The sequence below is a fragment of the Bombina bombina genome, chromosome 5 (assembly GCF_027579735.1).
Source record: "Bombina bombina isolate aBomBom1 chromosome 5, aBomBom1.pri, whole genome shotgun sequence".
Classification (NCBI taxonomy): Eukaryota; Metazoa; Chordata; class Amphibia; order Anura; family Bombinatoridae; genus Bombina; species Bombina bombina.
In genome coordinates, this window is record NC_069503.1 from 571,908,618 (window position 1) to 571,923,838 (window position 15,221).

The 15,221-nt window shown below is 36.1% G+C and overlaps 1 long non-coding RNA gene across 1 annotated transcript in view; it reads left to right on the forward strand.

Annotated features, from left to right (window-relative positions):
* Nucleotides 1–1,228: 1,228 nt before the first annotated feature.
* LOC128660588 (uncharacterized) overlaps nt 1,229–15,221 on the forward strand; it is a 46,444-nt gene continuing 32,451 nt past the window's right edge. Inside the window, exon 1 of the long non-coding RNA XR_008402555.1 lies at nt 1,229–1,286. This is a non-coding gene — a long non-coding RNA (uncharacterized LOC128660588). The remainder of the gene's footprint in view (nt 1,287–15,221) is intronic.

Genomic DNA, 15,221 nt, shown 5'->3' on the forward strand with positions numbered 1-15,221 from the left:
CCTGGTGCAGTGGCCTGCAGTTCCGACATCTCCATCTCCGCTTATATTACACCCAGCTCCAAATGAAGTGGATGATTGTGCAATCTGGTCTCAGGACACAGGACTGGCGAAATCACAGCTAGACCCGATGACGTTCCCACACTTACCACGGGAGAGAGCTCTGAAAAAGCTGTTGTATAGCCATGAGATGAGCTCTGGAAACATATGGCACAGATCCAGTTTATGGTGGCTTGTTATGGGGAAACACATCTCGTTGCACGGACAAGTGTACCTGAGTCCTCACTGTAGCCCTCCTATTGTTGTGGACATGTCTCAAGACTTTCCCATTGCAACCGGCAGAAAATTGTCTCCCATCAGGCGGGGTATAGGCTAAGATTTAATGGATATCAACTAACGGACAGATCTCTTAGTGACAGGCTGCATGCTGTTTTGTTGTTCTAAGCACATAAAGTTTAGCATTACATTGTTCTATGTTAAGTGTTTAGCGGTTATCTTCCAGCCATTAGGCTTATATATCGTATGTCTGTCTCCTTCCTCTAAATGGTAGGAAACTACTCATGCACATGTACAGCGAAAACGTAATGTTTAGATGGCATTTGTAATATACTTAAAAAGGGACCTGTCATGTCTGTTAATGATGAGGCGACATATTGTATTGTTATTATGTGTCCCAAACAATCTACATACCAATTCTTGGTTTTCTATATTACTTATGTGCCTAGCATACTTTTGCATGTTTCACTATAGGACCTGTTGAATTGCTCTCAATTTATTTAGGTAAGCCCTAGTCTCCTCTTAACTATCGCAAATATGGGGCAGCACGGTTGATATAATTTAGGATATTACTAGAGCAATTTCTCTGCAGGAAGAGGTGGAGAATGTGTATTAATAATGGCATGACAGAAATCGGACTTATAACAGTGCTTGTCCACCTATGAGACCTGGCTAAATATGACAACTGTCCCCTGAAGGCTTTTCTCATATATATGCAGACGATCCACATTGTTAAGCTCCATTGACCTCAATTATTTGAGTCATTTGTATAAAAATGCACCACATTGCAGAATTTAGATTTAAATGTATATTTTCTGTTGGAAGATGTAATTGTCATTTTCTACCACCGGAGGGGAGTAGAGGTTTAATTATGCTCTATGCATGGCATAATTTTGTACACGTTTGGCTTGGCTTCCTGTATTGCTTGGGTCTGCTCCAAGATTCCTGGTTATACATCTATTTCGATGCCCTCTACAGACACATCTACTTCTTTATATGCAGCTCACAACTAGGTATTTATATATTTTTCCCCACTGCCTCCTACCGTCCAAAGTTAATGTTCTGAAGAGGGCTCTTGATGACTGTCACTGTTTATATTATACATCCTAATCTGAGTTTTGTGCTTTAAGTGTACTTATGGGTTTAATAGATGTGTGTTGGTAGGGCATATTGCTGTCTATTGTATTTATAGTTATATATTTTCTTTTCTGTAGACACAGCTCTCTGCTGCTTTTATAATGCAATTCTATACTTGACTATACTTACAAGCCAAATGTGAGTGCTTAAGTCTAAGATAATGCAGGGTGTGTTGATGTAATAGAGAGACTTTTTACTTTAGCTGAGCTATATGATATTATTTAGACATAGCTTACTAATGCTCCAATATTTCTTAGCTCTAGGACAAAGGCCACATTTGGAGTATACCCCCATACACTATTTATTTTTTCTGTACAGCTTAATATGTACTTTACTCCTGGGCAAACAGTAGTTAAGTAGTCCGTATCCCCCTCGACTCAGCTAATTATCTAACTATTAGTATGACAAAGGCATGCCATCTTTATGATTTATCCAAACAGAACCCTGTATTCATCCTTAATGCTAAGATGGTTCCCCCACTAATTTTCTACTCTCATGTCACTGTGCTCCAGATATACCAAATTAGCCTTTTGCTAAAATTATTGCCTCTTCTGGTAAGTGGCTTAAGAGTTCTCTCAAATATTTATATTTTTCCCCTAGTCCTTAATACGTCTCTCACACGCTATGAAGCAGTTTCTGCTATGTTTATTTTAATTTGTGAAATGTCAGTTGCATTATTTATGAGCCATTGTAAATGTCTATTAGTTATGGGATGTCAGCTATACTAATGCCGGTTTTTATCATATTTAAAGCAGCTCAGGTACTGGGCTAATAAGGTTCTACAGCAGTTTTACATATTTTTGTTAATTGCAATTTATCCTAAAGGTTGGCTCTACAGATTGGTCGCATATCTGTCTGGTTTGCTTGTGGTTGGGTGTAGGGCCCACACCCAACCAATAAGATTTTTGATTTCGTATACCGGTACATTTCTGCTTAAGCAGTATATTTTATTGTTTTTGAAACTGGTGCACCTTTACAACAGATCTAATCTGATTTGGACCCTACTTTTATTCCTTTAATCTACACTCTATGTTGTGTATTCTCTATTTGCTGTATAGTTACGCCCTTCAACTTTTATTGGCATCAGTGTATGCTGTCAGTTTAATGTAACATTAGTAGCAGTTGTTTAGTCGAGGGCTGTAATTTTTATTGAGAGTTTTTCGGATGGTTCACTCCACACTATATTTAGGTATGCTATAATGGGCTGAAGGATAAGCTCTTAAGATTACTAGTGAATTCAGGCACATTCTTAGTTTGGTAAACTACAAGACCAGTCTTCGCTCTCCCCCCTTCCTCTCCCTTTTCTCTCCCTTTCCTCTCCCTTTTCCCTCCCTTTCCACCTTTTCCCGATATGAGACTCTGACCCCCTCCTAATTCATTTGTTTTTATTATAATATTTTGGGTTCATATGGAATACATTGCCCCCCCCCCCTTACTAGAGCATATGATTTTCAATATAGATTGTACATTTGTTTACTATTACAATGTTTGATATAGTATAGATTGTACATTGTTATGCTTCCCTCCTAACTTACCATGCTTCCTTATTTTTGCATTCCATACTATGTGCTTTACAGAGCTCTATAAGGCTTTGTATTTAATTTTGGGAGCCCAACTAACCTCCCCCCCCCCACTCACCTACTCATTTATTCATCCACTCAACCACTCACTCGTTCATCCACCTATTCACCCATTTAATCATATATCTATGTATGCTGGGTCTCTTTACTGTCATTGTCTATATATCATATTTTAGCAACCGGGGACCCAGATAATCTCTTCCCCCGCCTACTCACTCCCTTGTTCATATTTTCATATACCCACTCATCAACCCATTCATTCATTTACTCGTTTCATTATCTTCATTTATATACTCACCCATTTCCTCACCTAACTAGGCTTTCCCTCACTCATCCATCCATTACCTTAACCATATACCCATATGCGTTGTGCTCCTTTAATGTTGTTGTATACATACTATATTTTAACAAATCGGAATACCATTTGCTTTTCCTTAGTCTACTCCTTCATTCATCCACGTATTCATATACCCATTCATTCCCTCATTCATACACTTACTCATCTATTTACTCAGTAACTAAACCACTTCTTTAGTTACACATTGAAGTTTTGATTCAATTTTCTATAGACTATTGTTCCCTAAATACTGTTATAGATCTCTGGTGAGTTGTATACCAGAGACTTCTAGCGTGGGTTATCCTCGAATATACCGCAAAATTAATTACAGTTCTTTAAAAATCTGTGACAACTTTGTATATGTACTAAAATGTTGGGCTTTCTCGTTTATCTTTCAAAGTTCACTATCTCTGTATATCTTGGTATACATGTTTATATTATGCTTATATGCTATTTACTTACTGAAGAAAAGATGTAAAGCAAGAAAAAAAAGAAAAAATTGAGGTCTACTTTGGACTTAGAACTCTGAATATGACATAATCTGGACTACTATTATCCTGGAAATGGAATATACTGTATGATTTGCTATATTTTAGTTCATTATGTGATGTTATACTTCTCATGTTTATATGTCATATCAATATAAACCTCAATAAAAATTATTTAAACAAAAAAAAAAAATGAATTACTCCTAATCTAATAGCCCTATCAAAATAAAAAAGCCCCCCCAACATAAAACAAACCCTAGTCTACACTAAACTGCCAATGGCCCTTAAAAGGGCCTTTTGCAGGGCATTGCCCCAAAGAAATCAGCTCTTTTACCTGTTAACAAAAATACAAACAACCCCCCAACTGTAAAACCCACCACCCACACAACCAAACCCCCCAAATAAAATCCTATCTAAATAAACCTAAGCTGAAAAGGGCATTTGGATGGGCATTTCCCTTAAAAGGGCATTTAGCTCTTTTAAATTGCCCAAAACCCTAATCTAAAAATAAAACCCACCCAATAAACCCTTAAAAAACCTAACACCAACCCCCGATGATCCACTTACAATTTTTGAAGACCAGACATCCATCCTCATCCAGGCGGCTTTTTTTTTACCAGCTGTATTTCAATACCTGTAAGGTGAAAATTGCTTTTGTTAAAAGGGACAGTATACTATCAAATTGATTTTCCCTTAATGTGTTTTTAATTACTTATTTTACCAGCTGCAGAGTATACAATGTATGAGATTTGCTTTTTTAAGGCTTATTTGTGTATATGAATTAGCTGGTTTTGTGTTTTGAGGTCACAACCTAATAAAATGTGTTGAGCTTGTATGTATAATCAGTTCTCATTACTTTATCACATTGTGTACATGTACCTGCTTCTTTATCTTATATCTGTCCATTAACCAATCACCAATACTTGGAGAGAACAATGGAAAACTAACATTTTTTAATTCCACAAGCTAAATAAAATATGTCAAATGCCAATATAAGGTAATGGAAATACAAGTGAACAATTAAATACACTCCAGCAGGTAAAGTAGATAATTGGGAACAAATTAAAGGGGAGACATTTTTTGAGTAAACTGTCCCTTTAAATACATTTGGAAATATTTACATTTTTAAGATTCTGATTATATAAATTCTAGGAAATGTTTATGTTTAAGGCTTTTTCATAATCTAGCACAGAAGCAAAAAAATTAAATACAACACATCATCATCAAACAAGCCGACAAGGGCGGCAATGTGGTGGTACTAAATAGGGAAGATTATATTAAAGAGGCACATCCCCAACTTAATGATACTGAGGTCTATCAAAGATTAAGTAAAAATCCTACTCTGGATTTTCAGAGACTTGTGTATGACCTTCTAGATAATGGATAAAGAGGCTGGGTATTTTGATGATGACACACTGGAATTCCTATATATTAGGGATACCATCATACCAATCTTCCATCATCCCCCGAAGGTCCACAAGTCTCTGGATCATATCAAAGGTAGATTGATTGTATCGGGCATAGGTTCCCTTTTAGAAAGGTTGTCAGCTTGGATAGACAGTATTCTTCAACCACTAGCTCAGTTAATACCCAGCTTTCTTAAAGATACAAAACATCTGTTAAACCTCTTGAATAAAGAAATCTGGTATCCAGACTGTAAATAGATTACTATTGATGTAGTAGGACTACATTCAGCCATTCCCCATGATTTGGGTTTACAGTCTGTGAGATTCTTTCTGGATAAATTCAGTAATTACTTGACAGGTTTCACAGATTATATTATCACTATCATTGCATTTTTACTTAATCACAACTATTTTCTTTTTGAAAATATTTTTTTTCTCCAGAAATGTGGAACAGTGATGGGGGCAAAGTTTGCCCCCTCGTACGCCAACCTCTACATGGGTTGGTGGGAGCTGTTCCATGTTTATGGACAACGGAATTCTTTTCAACATTATGTTAAATTTTATCATCAATACATTGACGATTTACTCTTTATTTGGACTGGCTCAGTTAAAGAGGCAGATGATTTTGTTGCATCACTCAACATAAATGATTGTGGTCTATAATTCACATATTTTTGTGATCAATTAAAAGTACAATATCTTGACTTGACACTAGAAGGTGATTCATGCAACAATAGTATCAATACTGAACTCTACTGTAAGCCTATCAAATCCAATACTCTCCTACATGCAAAGAGCCTGCACCCTAAGTGTACAGGTTTCAGCATGATAAAGGGAGAGTTAATTAGGTTAAAACAAAATTGCTCGGGTAATGACAAATTTTTGTCGAAAAAGGGTTCTGTTACAACAAATACAAATATTTCTGTGATTAAAAAAGCAAAGCTACAGGTACAAAGCTTTTGAAGGATAAGACCTCAATCCATATTGGCACTACTAAAGATGATAAAATCATATTTAATACAAAATTCAGCAGGCAATACGATGACATTGTCAAGATTGTCAAAAACTCTTCCTATTCTCATGGGTGATGAGATCCTCAACCCCATAGTGAAACGAGATTTTCGTTTTGTCTCTAGACAAAATCAAACATTAGGAAATCGCTTATCTCCTAGCATGGTCCTCAGTTTACACCCACAAAGCAGTTGGCTTACAGCTAAAGGTCATTTCAAATGTTGTAAACCTAACTGTAAAGCTTGCGGACATACTTTGATATCTAAGCATTTCCAATCTTGTTGCACACAGAGAATCTACAATATAGATCACTGTTCAAATTGCAGAACTAAATATGTGATCTATTTGGTTATGTGTCAGACTTGCAACCAACAGTATGTAGGAATGACGACCAGAGAGGTTAGAGTAAGGATTAGGGAACGCCTTAGTGATATATCTTCTATCACTCCATGTTCAGCCCTAGCAGAAGATTTCATAGTAAACAATGACTGTGATGTTCAAACCTTTAAATAGCTAGTAATAGACCATATTTGTCGACCTCCCAGGAAAAAGGAGGCATTCTGGATATTCACCCTGAGAACAAGGGTGCCCCTTGGTATCAATATTAATTCCAGCATTATCAATGTCTGGGGTTAAGGTCCATTTGATAGTTTTTTTCATTCAACTTTCATTTAGGAATTCAAGAATACACTTATGATTTATTTTATTCTGCTGAGTGTAATATGTTAGCAGAGTCAAACTATTCTAAGTAGCATCACAGTGATTTAATTATATACAGTACATATTCATATGTATATATGTATATACATATATATATATATATATATATATATATTTCTTTTTCTCTTTTCTATCTCATTGTATTTATTGAATTACTTATTTCCAAGGGTTATAGATCGTCACCATGGTCAACTCATTTTAGATCACAACATGTATTAATAGTCTCCATAATCTTTTACTGTTATATATGGGACCCATATGTTTGGTAACTACTTAAGGCGAGATTACCTTTTGAGTGTCGCATGCCCCTATGGGTTTAGTGGAAGTATTGGGAGGATAAATAAATTATTTTAAAATAGACAAAAAGGTGTGTTTCTTTTTTCTCTCTCCCATTAGGTCTTACTATTACTTCTCTATTTCCTATTGCGGGCATCTGACTTATCACAGGATTTATCCATAGTCATAGTATTCCCAACTATTTGAGATTTTGAGGCCTATTTATCAAAGGTCTTGCGGACCTGATCCGAGTCTGAAGACTCGCCAGAAACACGGGCCCACAAGCTCCATACGGAGCTTGATAAATGGGCCTCAGAGAATTTAAATGTATATACTTATGCATATTCATATGCATTTTTTATACTCATTGGTTTTCTCATTTCCCACTATGTTCTTAACAGCTTTAAAGATTATTACATAAGATTTTGTTTCTTATGATCATGCTTGTTTTCTATATATTGATATAACTCGCTTACATTGCATTTTATGTATACTTATTTTATACATGCTCTTGTTTTTGACTATGTATTTTTCCTTGCTTTCCTTGTTATCTATAAGCAGCATGTTATGAGTTAATGATCAGAAGGAGTTTGCTTATTACTCAATTAATTGATCATCCAATCAGCTATATCCTTAGGGTATATATATATGTTTAGTCAAGTTATGTCTATAGGTCACAGATGAAGGTGTGAGCTGAAATGCGTCTGCCATCCCAATATACATGTAGAAAGTTTTTACTTTGTTTTTACTTCCATGCTTTAATCAATAAATTTGTTTCCCTTGATTCTACCACTGACCCGATTCTCTCTATGTCTACCAAAAAAATTGAATAGCCAAAGGAAAATGGAAAATTATCAAAAAGTGATTATTAGATAGAGTAATGTATATAGTGTGTGTGTATGTATATATATATATTACTCCAGCAAACTTATCTGCCAGGGTGCTCTATAAATATTTATATAAAGCCAAATATAAGCACTCAATGGATTTCAGAAAACGTATAGTAAAATTATTTTAATCCAAATGTGACAGTCCAGTTAATGCTTATATTTGGATTTATATGAAGATTTATAGAGCACCCTGGCAGATGTGTTTTCTGAGTGAGAGTGTGTATGTATCTTCGAAGGAGTAATATATATTATTTTATATATTTGGATATATATACAGTATATATATATATATATATATATATATATATATATATATATATATATATATATACAAAACACAGGAATGGACCGCACTCACAGACTGGACTGGCGGTATACACATCCTAAGCCACAGCAAGCTCCACAGTCCTGAACACTAACAGACAGCTTTAGAGTTCCCAGCAACCCAGGCAGTTAACCCCAGAGTAGCCTGGGTAACAAGTCCGCAGGGAAGCATTACAAACATTATCAACAAACAGAAAACCTGGCACTCGCTGCAGATTCACAGTATGTTTAAAAGCATAACTGGGGAAGTCAGTAACATTTGACGCCAAAGGATAAAGCCTAGGACCACGGCAAGGTCTCCCCCTTCCTGGGACCCTAAACCAGCACCCACACAATGCCCACTTTCAAACAAACCAACTGCAAACCTCCAAGGGTGACACAGGTTTATGTAAATACAAAAAATACTGGACTTGGTACACATCCTAAGTCACAGCAAACTCCACAGCCCTGAACACTAAGAGACAGCTGCAAAGTTCCCAGCAACCCAGGTAGTTAGTCCCAGAGTAGCCTGGGTGATAGGTCTGCAGGGAAGCATTACAAACATTATTAACACAACACACAGAAAACCTGGAACTCTCCAGCAGATTCACAGTAATGTTTAAAAGCAAAGCTAGGGGAAGTCAGTTAAATTTTGGCAGTGTAAAGAGATAACACACCAGCGCCAAAGAATGGCTATAATAACCTAAGAAACACAGAGTCAATGTGTAGATGAATAAAGGTATAAATTTATTACTAAACTTTAAACATAACAGAACTGAATATTAAATAAAATAAAATAAAATAGTCTCAAATATTTTAAAAAACAATTATTAAATTTTTCTCACTGTTTGTGACGAATAAATGTAATGTATAGGTTGGCCAACCTGAAAAACAATAATATATATATTAGCTTGTGAGAGAGCTAAATCAACTATCTAAGCATCTAATTTAAAACATCTAGTTTAAAACAGATACAGCCCTAGATAGAGACATACAGCGCTAAATAGTAGCAGCCTATTTTATTTTATTTAATAATCAGTTCTGTTATGTTTAAAGTTTAGTAATAAATTTATACCTTTATTCATCTACACATTGACTCTGTGTTTCTTAGGGTATTATAGCCATTCTTTGGCGCTGGTGTGTTATCTCTTTGTACACTAAACTCTTTCTTTGGGACCTTTAGAGGAAGTCCTATCCTAACTCACTAGCCATACCATCTTTTTCCAGCGCAGTCTATCACCACCCTTTCTCTTAGTTACATTTTGGCACCAAAGGATCAAGCCCAGGACCATGACAAGGTCTCCCCCTTCCTGGGACCCTAAACCAGCACCCACACAATGCACACTTTCAAACAAACCAACTGGGAACCTCCCAGGGTGACACAGAAGGAGATTTTTTGCTATAGCCTTCAAAACACATCAGAATTTATCAGTAACGCCAGTATGCAGGACTTTTAATTGATAATGGATGTTTACTGCTTCAAGTGTCCTAATTGACATTTTTTTATGGAGTTTTGAAATTACCTCATATACTATTGAGGTCTTTGAATGTGAACATAATTTCTGTGGGAATTGGATGTGTGTAATAAATACTAATCAAACAGACAATATTCCACTATTCGTTCTTTTTTGCTCTTTTACATGTACTACGCATTAACGTCCTAAAACTCAAGCCTGCATATAACAAGCAACACAGAAGAAGGATCTTCCTGGGTGTCTGGGACAGATTCTCCTTACATTGCGCAGCAATTGCCTCATACTGATTGAGGTTCTGCAATGTAAAAAGAAACCTGAAAGGGACCAGGATTTTCTCTTGCTTCACTACTGCATATCAACTTTGGGATTTTTTACTTTTTAATTTAACTCATTCATTTCTATGAGACTTTTCCCTTGATGTATTATGTTTTTGTAATGTTACTTCTATATAAGTAGATTATTACATGCTTATAGAGGAATCTATTTTCATCAGGTGTCTGTAATATAGAGATTATTTTACACTGGCTCTTTATATTTTGGTCACAATATCTGAAGTCCTGAAGTTAGCATTCACTCACGCGTAAACAATTTACTTTCAACTTGTAATACATGTGCTAACCTGCAAATATTGAAAGTTTACTTCCGGTGGTATGTGCAAACAAGTGAAAATGCTAAATAGCTTGCCACTTGTAAGCTGGCCCATAGTGTGCATATATATATATATATATATATATATATATATATATATATATATATATATATATACGTTGATTGGAGTAGCCATGTTAGTCCAGAGATTTAGATATCAAAATAACAAGAGTATTGCATTGAGCAATGATACTTTTTTTATTGGACTAACTATACATTTATAAGTTGACAAGCTTTCGGAGTCTGAAGCAATACTGACCAATTCAATGGAATTTACAGATTGTATCTTAAAACACAGAATAGCTAAGAAGACAGTGCAGGGAGAGGAGGAGGTGTCGTAAAAATCATAAGGGGGGCTTAGGTAACAGGCAGACAGTGTCCAGTGTAGGAGAACAGACAGGGGAAATATATAGCTATACATAGAGCATATACTGACATAAATTTATATATCAACATTGAATCAATATCTATAAAGATGTGAAATTGTATATACAGAGGGAATACAAAAGTTAAAAAAGACAAAAGTGTGGACATAGGCTTGCCTGTGTACCTGTGTATAAAGAATGTGGAATATACAATGTAATTGACTAAATGAAAGTACATTACAAAAAAATTTGATAATGTGTTAAGAATCCAGAGTCCACATTTAGTCCAGAATTAAACAAGTTGAAGTGCATTATCATTTTCATTTCAAAGGTTTTTCTTTCCATGGTGTTTTTGAAGTTGCCTCTGAGAATTTTTATTTTGAGGTTTTGGATGGAGTGGTCAGGTTGGGTGAAATGGTGACCAACAGGGGTGCAGTATTTTGTTTCACAGTGGTTTTTGATTGAGTGTCTGTGTAAGTTCATCCGAAGGTGCAGTTTTTGGCTTGTTTCTCCAATATAGCATCTCATTTCACATGCAGTGCAATGTATCATGTATACCACATTTGCAGATATACATGAATATGCCCCTTTAATGTTTTAAGATTTATTATTGTGATTTGCTGTGCTGCTTTCACAAACGTGTTGACACAGTTTGCAGAGTGCTTTATAGCAGCACTTGGTTCCATTCTGAGTGTTCTTTTTCTCAAGGGGTAGCTTCCTATGTACCAGTTTCTGCTTTAGGTTAGGTGGTTGTCTGTATGCCAGGATTGGGGGTTTTGGAAAGATTTTTTTGAGTGTGGGATCCTCTAAGAGTAGTGGCTGTAAGTCTTTTATGATTTTTCGTATCCCTTCCACAGCAGGGTTGTATTTGACTACTAGTGGGATACGTGATATGTTTTTCTTCTCCCTGTTTTGTAGTAAGTGTTCACGTGGAGTATTGAGGGCAGAGTTAATTTTTTTATTTATAATCCTTGTTTTGTAACCTTTTTCTCTGAATGATTGGGACAGTGTGATGAGGTGTTTGTCACGGTCCTTGGTATCTGAGCAAATTCTGTGGTATCTTGTAGCCTGACTGTAGATTATGTATTTTTTAATGTGATTGGGGTGGGAGCTGGAGGTGTGGAGGTAGCTGCATCTATCTGTTGGTTTCCTGTATACAGATGAGTGCAGTTTTCCATTTGTGATGGATATTGTTGTATCCAGGAAGCTGACACAGTCTCTAGAAAAGTTCATTTTAAGCTTGATTGATGCATGAAATAGATTAAATGATTTATGAAAATGTTCAAGGTTTTTTTCTCCTTCTGTCCATATGATGAAAATATCATCGATGTAGCGAAAGTATTTGAAGGGTTTGTGAGGTGAGTGGCTAGGAATCTCTGCTCTAAGTCAGCCATGAAGAGGTTTGTGTACTGTGGTGCCATTTTGGTGCCCATGTCTGTTCCCATGGTTTGTAAATAGATGGAGTGGTTGAAGATGAAATAATTGTGAGTAAGGATAAATTCTGTATGTTTACTGACTGTAGAAGCACTATATGTCTGGTTAGGGCTGTTGGAGGAAAGAAAGTTTAAGCAGGCATAAATACCATCTTTATGTGGAATATTGCTGTACAGGGATTCCACATCCATTGTCACAAATATAGTATCCTCTGGCAATTCTGTTATCTGGCTGATTTTGTTAAGAAAATCAGTGGTGTCTTTTATAAAGCTAGTGGTGTTAATAACTAAGTGCTTAAGAATATTCTCCACTAGGCCCGATAGTTGCTCAGTCAGAGTGTCCATTCCTGTTATTATTGGTCTTCCTGGGTTCCCTGGTTTGTGGATTTTTGGGAGCATGTAGAATGTCCCTATGCTAGGGTTAGAGGGCACCAGTTTGTCCAGTTTATGTTGCGTGTGTTTAGGGAATGTTTTAATTAGTTTTCTAAGTTGCAAAGTGTATTCCTGGGTGGGGTCCTTTTCCAGTTTTTTGTAATAAGTTTGATCTGATAATTATCTATTTCCCTCTGTGATGTAGTCCTGTGTATTCATGATCACCACTGCTCCTCCCTTGTCCGCAGGCTTAATGGTAATATTTTCATTATTTCTTAAGTTTTTATAGCGTTTTTTTCTAAGTGTGAGAGGTTATACATTATTTTTTTCTGCTGTGTGTTGAGCAGAGATGATGTTCTCAACCGGAAGCTTTCAATATAGCTGTCCAATTTTGTGTTGCGTCCTGGTGCAGGTGTGAAGATTGTGTTCTTTTTCTTTTCATTGTAGTCCTCCGTAGTGCTGGTATTTTCTTTGTCATAGAAGAATTCTTTTAGCCGCTATCTCCTGAAGAATTCTTCTAAGTCTGAGCACAGTTGGATTTTGTCTAGATTTGTACTTGGACAGAATGATAATCCTTTACATAGTACTGATATCTCTGGCCCTGACAGGTGGTAGTTTGAAAGGTTCACAATCCCTGAGTTTTCTGTGTGGTTTTCTTGGTTGGTGACAGTTTGTGTTTTAAATGAGGTGCTGTTCTTGTCTGTGGACGTTTGGTCATTTGTGGTTGTAGTTGATCTGTCACCTGGAGCTCTGTTTTCTTGCATTTGGTGTTTTATTCTGTTTTGTGACAGGCACACAAGTTTCTTCTTTTTCTTCTTGATAAAATTTTGTTGTTGTGCTTTGTGGAAGTGTTGCATTTCTTTTTTAATTTCTTCAATGTACCCATTATTTTCTTGTAGTTTTTGTAGTAGGAGCTGCTTTTGGTCTTTTATTATTTGCTTTTTGATGTATAGTTGATGAATAAGGTTATTTCTCAGTTTCTTACTGGTACGTCTGCAAAGTTTTTCAGCATACTCACAGTTATGAGTGGTTGCAAGTGGATTCTTAATTTTCAGTCCATTTGGAATGAGATTCATTTTTTTGCAGGATGATAGGAAGTATATATCACTGTTGATCTGTGTTTCTTTTGTGATCAGTTTCATGATTTGCTTCTTATTATGGCTATATTCAGTATCTTCCATAGTCAGGTTGATTGGAGTAGCCATGTTAGTCCAGAGATTTAGATATCAAAATAACAAGAGTATTGCATTGAGCAATGATACTTTTTTTATTGGACTAACTATACATTTATATAAATGTATAGTTAGTCCAATAAAAAAAGTATCATTGCTCAATGCAATACTCTTGTTATTTTGATATCTAAATCTCTGGACTAACATGGCTACTCCAATCAACGTATATATATATATATATATATATATATATATATATATATATATATATATATATATATATATATATATATATACTGTATATCCCAGCAGGAACTAGAAAACTGACAAAAATGGCAACGTGTAATGGACTTTTATATGGTGAAGTAAACATGAGATGCACAATGGGACATGGTATCTGTACATCTGATTGGCTAAAATATTGAAATTTTGTTATCATGTCCGTTAGACCATACTGAGTCAAGTTATGTTTGTGTGATGAACTCTGATTGGCCGTTCCTTAATGTTTCATATCTTAGTAACTTCCATACACATACCTCCTGGGGGTACTGTTACTACATTTTTTCATGTAGACTTATTTGTAACTCATGGGACTGTTATGCGGATATGTGTGACGCAGATGTAATATACGTGATCCATTAAATATTAATATATTAAGTCGACATGTGTTTTTTTTTTTAAATATAATACAGTAACATTAGTAAATGTTTAACATATTTTAATGTTTAATATCAATCAAGTTCTTTAATACAAACATTCGGCTAGATTTAGAGTTTAGCGGCCAAAGGGGTGCGTTAGCTATGCGTGCTTTTTTTCTCCCGTACCTTTTAAATACCGCTGGTATTTAGAGTTCACAGAATGGCTGGGTTTTCAGTGCGTTAGGCTCCATAATTTAACGCCACTGCAACTCTAGATACCGGCAATGCTTACGGACGCGGCCAGCTTCAAAAACGTGCTGGTGCACGATATCCCCATAGAAAACAATGGGGCTGTTTGAGCTGAAAAAAAACCTAACACCTGCAAAAAAGCAGCGTTCAGCTCTTAACGCAGCCCCATTGTTTTCTATGGGGAAACACTTCCTACGTCTGCACCTAACACTCTAACATGTACCCCGAGTCTAAACACCCCTAACCTTACACTTATTAACCCCTAATATGCTGCCCCCGCTATCGCTGACACCTGCATATTATTTTTAACCCCTAATCTGCCGCTCCGTATACCGCCGCTACCTACATTATCCCTATGTACCCCTAATCTGCTGCCCCTAACACCGCCGACCCCTATATTATATTTATTAACCCGTAATCTGCCCCCCACAATGTCGCCGCCAGCTAC